Below are 5,905 nucleotides of genomic sequence, written 5' to 3' on the forward strand. Positions count from 1 at the left end.
CTCCAGAACTCCAGCTATAGGAAACCCCTGAAGTCACTGTCCATATATGGACAGCTGATGCTCTGCCGTTGGGACTCCAATACTGCTGCTGACGTGACTGAGCATATATGGACAGTTACGTTGGCAGCACTACGGGAGTCCCCAGGCAGAGCATCAGCTGATGCCCTGCTCGGGGACTCCAGAGATAGGAAACCCCTTAAGTTACTGTCCATATATGGACAGTGACGCAGACAGCAGTACAGGAGTCCCTAGGCAGAGCATCAGCTGATTCTCTGCTCGGGGACTCCAATACTGCTGCCGACGTCACTGACCATATATGGACAGTGACGTTGGCAGCAGTGCTATAGGAAACCCCTGAAGTCACTGTCCATATATGGACAGTGACGTCGGCAGCAGTACGGGAGTCTCCAGGCAGAACATCAGCTGATGCTCTTCTCGGGGACTCAGGCGATAGGAAACCCCTGAAGTCACTGTCCATATATTGACAGTGACATCGGCAGCAGTAGTGGAGTCCCCGAATTGAGCATCATCTGATGCTCTGCTCGGGAACTCCAGCATTGCTGCCAACGCCACTGTTACTGTCAATATATGGACAGTGACGTCGGCAGAAGTACGGGAGTCCCCAGGCAGAGCATCAGCTGATGCTCTGCCCAGGGACTCCACTGGCATTCTAGAAGTGTACAATGTACTGAGCACGGAATTGTTTGTAGCATGGATATTTATGCCAGCGTGTGTAGCGTGGCATAAATATTTACGCTACATATGATTCCGTGCTCAGTACATTGTACACTTCTAGAATGCTAGAAGTTATTATACTCTGACTCTGCAAGCCCCTGATGATTTACTGCAGAGAGATACTTTAGTAAAGAAACACGTAGGGCTGGTAGTAGGTAGACATATCGAGAGTGCCGTCTGAATGCATATGTGCTGTATCTTTTTAACTCCTGCACCCTTCACCTTGGTGTGGGGAGTTAGTAAATATAGTGATATAGCAAGCATAGAGATGTGAGGTTATTAGATCCTCACTTTTTTTTTAAATAACTGAACAAAAATGTCTTAAAAAACATATAAAAATATACATAATAGAAAAATATTCAATTACTCAGACATGCAGAACAAATTGTTGATCTACTTTACTACATCAAAGGTGTCAATGTAAAGTGCGCAAGCACTAGAAACAAAGATATATCGATACATTAGTGTCATAATCTAATTATACCAATGTGGCAAATGAATTGATAAATCGCGGTTAGATGGTAACAAATATATCCCTTGTGGTATGATATGAAGTGAGGATTAGACACACGTCCGAGGGAAAACTATAAGGAAATCTTTAATATTTATAGTGAATTAAATATCACTATACAGATATAATAAACACAGCATCATAATCTAAGGATAATGCACAAAGTGATGTCATAATATAAAAATATTGATCACAGTAATGTCACAGTACAGAGGTAATGAACACAGTGATGTGACAATACATGGATAATAAACAAAGTGATGCCACAGTACAGAGGTAATGATCACAGTGATGTCACAGTACAGAGGTAATGATCACAGTGATGTCACAGTACAGAGGTAATGATCACAGTAATGTCACAGTACAGAGGTAATGAACACAGTGATGTGAGAATACATGGATAATAAACAAAGTGATGCCACAGTACAGAGGTATGATCACAGAGATGCCACAGTACAGAGGTAATGATCAGAGTGATGTCACAGTACAGATGTAATGTTTACAGTGATGTCACAGTACAGATGTTGTGAACACAGTGATTTTACAGTACATGGATAATAAACACAGTGATGTCACAGTACAGAGGTAATGGACCCAGTGATGTCACAGTAAATAGATAATTATCACAGTGATATCACAGTACAGAGGTAATGAATACAGTGTTGTCAGAGTACAGAGGTAATGAATATAGTGTTGTCAGAGTACAGAGGTAATGAATACAGTGTTGTCAGAGTACAGAGGTAATGAATACAGTGTTGTCAGAGTACAGAGGTAATGGACACTGATGTCACAGTAAAGAGGTAATGATTACAGTGATGTCACAGTACAGAGATAATGATCACAGTGATGTCACAGTACAGATGTGATGAACACAGTGATCTCACAGTATAGAGGTAAAGAACAGTGATGTCACACTATAGAGATAATGAACTTAGTGATGCCACAGTGCAGAGGATAATAAACACAGTGATGTCACAGTGCAGAGGATAATAAACAAAGTGATATCACAGTAAAGATGTAACGAACACAGTGATGTCATAGTAGATGGATAATAAACACAGTGATGTCACAGTACAGAGCTAATGAACACAGTGATGTCACAGTACAGAGGTAATGAACACAGTGATGTCACAATGCAGTGGATAATAAACAAAGTGCTGTCACAGCACCAAGGTAATGGACATTGTGATGTCACAGAGATAATTAATGCAGAGAAAATAAACATTGATGTCATAGTGCAGAGAATAAACACTGGAAAAATGGTCCTTGGGCCCCTAAAAAAACGGCCTAGATATGACTGTAACCTATGCTCTGCAACATATAGTTACACCCTTACATGTTAGGGGGTATTCAAACAGAGGTTTTTTTGCGCTTTCCATTGATTTCAGCGACATGCCCTATCTTCGGGCATCTGTCTCTGCCCACCCAATCGGAGGCAGAGAAAGCGTTTTTCGCTGCGTTTTTTGTTCGTGGCACTCAATGGCCGCGGCTGAAAAACGCTGCAAACGGCATGTAGGCAGGTCAAAATCTGCCCCAAAATTCCAGGTCAAAATTTTCCGCCTGCAAAAAAACTCAGTGTGAACAGGGCCTCAATGTTCACTCCTCTTGGACCCATGGCTTTGTAAATGTAATGAGTTCACCGGAGCAAGAGATGTTATTTGTAGCCATGTTCCCCTTGGTAATAGATGAGAGTCCTGAACGTGCTCCCCCATTAATGCAGAATACCCTAAAAGATCAGTTTTCTAAACAAGAGAACACTTTGGAGTCCACTAAAGTATAAGTCTGGTTTAGAAGTATTTAGTGTAAGATCTTGAGGTATTTGCCTTATTTATATTTCCCTAATATGCTTTCATTTACTGCAGGGTAGCGGAGGGGAAATCAAATTCCCAGAGGCTTCCTAAACCGTCCATAGACAAACTATAGTCAACAGTGAATGTCTATGGATTGTTGGCAGGTTCTATAGGCAGCTGTTCACATGTTGCGAATCACTGTCCCCAATGCATTCTGCTTAATGGAAAACCACAGGAATATTACAGTGATAACATGTTAGATATGTCCACATAAAGAACAACTCCAGTAGAAAGACAAAACAGCCTACGTAAATAATAGAACAATGACTACTAAGAAAACTAGGATGTAGCACTGTATTCCAACCACCATTATCCTCTTTCTGTCAAGCAAGAGCAAAAGGGCAGGTGGTTCTTATGAATGTTTATGATCTGATGCCACCATTTCTACTCAATGTGACAATACCGAATCTTTGGAAGAAAAGCCCCATCCCAGTGATCTAGCACAGTGTTACTCAAAGTTCCTAAGCTGAGTACCCCCATGTCAAATAAATGACATCAACGTACCCCCCAAACTGATCATACAATGTGCTGCACCTATTATATGCACAGGATTAGGACTGTGCAAGTACCCCCTAGAGACATGATGTGTACCCCCTGAGGTACACGTACCATAGGCTGAGAACCTAAGATCTGTCAGAATGCGCTGAGAAGTGATGTAGAATTTACTAGATGATGAATGTGCTCGGAGGAAATTGTAGAAATATACTGAGGTACAACTTGATAATGTCAGATCCAAGACAGAGCAGTCTTAAGAGACAATGAGGTGTGATTGATACACTTGAAGACACATTCACTGTTCTACCAGACGGCCAGTCCTTTGGAGGTGACCTTCACTGACTATAATATACAAGAACATGGCACAATATTTGCTGGAATATAGCTGTGATGTGGAGTGCCATGGTCAAATCTGTACATATTAAATATACTTATTGTAGTTATAGTTACAGAAAACTGGAAAGGGATTACATTCAATGGATTCCAGTGGTCTCCAGTGCAGAGAGTGGCATGTGACGTGGCTCTTGGCCCCAGCAAATAGGGAGGTTTACCAAACAGAGGATCCCACTATCTATTAACTCAGCTTGCCATAATAGAATGAATGGCTTGTTAGGTTGGGTTCACACATGGCGGTCAAAATGCGTTGTTTTGTTTTTTTTGCTGCGATTCGCAACAATACCTCAGCATTTTGTTTTGAACTTGTGTGAACGCAGCCTTAGGCCTCATGCACACGACGGTGCTGTTGCGGTCTCAATACATCTTCATTTTTGCCACTAAATTGCGTACCCATTCATTTCTATGGCCCCATGCACATGACCGTGGTTTACATAGATCCATGTGGGGCCGCACATCCAGGCCGCAAAAACTCAGGACAAGTCATTTTATGGTCCGGATTTGCGGATTCACCAATACTGGTGACTTGTTGTGGACCCGTGAGTCCAGATGGCACACGGATGCACAACAAAGATTTTTTGCAACAGACCCATGATTTTGCAGTCCACAAAACCAATGCGGTTGTGTGCATGAGGCCTTACAGTAGAGTTATGATAGTTGGGTCTTGTAAAGAACCCAGCACCTGTGTGTCCATCCCATGACCACCACAGATTTTTATCCCCTGCAAGTAAACAATGCAGGTTACAGCAAGCAGAGATATTGAAAAATGTGAGGAATTAATACAGAAAGTATATTAGAAAATGGCATAACTTTTTATGTTACAAAGAATGAGCTTTATTTTCTGAAATCATAAAACCCCTTTAAATCCACATTCTAATCTTTTATTACATGTCTTAGGCCTCATGCACACGAACGTAGCCATGTGCACGGCCGTGATTTTCGGGTCAGCCGGCCGCGGAGTGTTACCTGGGAGCCGCTTGTTTTTTTTTCTATGAGCCTGAACCACAAAACACGGCCGTAATAAGACATGTCCGTTCTTTTTGCGGTCCAGGCTCCTGGGCCATGCACGGACCGTGGAAACGGTCGTGTGCATGGGCCCATCGAAATGAATGGGGCCACAATTCACCCACAGATTTGCGGGTGAATTGCGGCTGCAAAAATACGTTTGTGTGCATGGGGCCTTAATGTGTTAAAATCTATAGAAATAGGGTCCTGAGAACTGCATGGCGGAAATAACTTGCAGGAGACTTGCTCTGGCTCTTAGCTTCCCATACCCACCTGAAGCCTCAGTCTCTCATAGCTTAGTAGCAGAGACCTCCGAGTTGATACAGCGCCCTATAAGATAGACCGCTCTGCCTCACTTTAGGGATCCCTGAAAGTTATTGCAGTGGTGGTGTCTGGTAGCGGTCATTATTGCATGGAGCCAGGGCCGATTCTAGCTTTTCTGCTTCCTGAGGTGAAAATTAAAATGGTGCCCCCCAGGTCTTGATTGACATCCCCCTGGCTGTTCTACATCACTAGCAGCCTCACAGAAAAAAAATGAAAAAAATCATACTACCCATTATCTCGCTGCAAATCATACAGTGACTACAGTACTGATTAGAGGCAGAATAAACATTGACATTAAGTGACTCACAGGTGACGATTTCTCAGATTCTAGTTGTTCTTTTTCTCTTTTCTTCTCCATCTGGCCCAGACCTCTATGATGACTTCTCCCGGCCACAGCCTATTTCTGTAGTTTTCCGCACAGATGTCTTCAGCTTCTCACTTTTCAACCATTTCTGCACCTAAAAACAAAGATAAAATTCTCAAGGTGCCACACACTACGCCCCTAAATGTAATAGTACCATACACTGCACCTCTAATTATAATAGAATCATACACTGTGTCCCTGATTATAATAGAACCATACACACTGTCC

Source organism: Rhinoderma darwinii, chromosome 9, assembly GCF_050947455.1.
Source record: "Rhinoderma darwinii isolate aRhiDar2 chromosome 9, aRhiDar2.hap1, whole genome shotgun sequence".
In the NCBI taxonomy this organism is placed as follows: domain Eukaryota; kingdom Metazoa; phylum Chordata; class Amphibia; order Anura; family Rhinodermatidae; genus Rhinoderma; species Rhinoderma darwinii.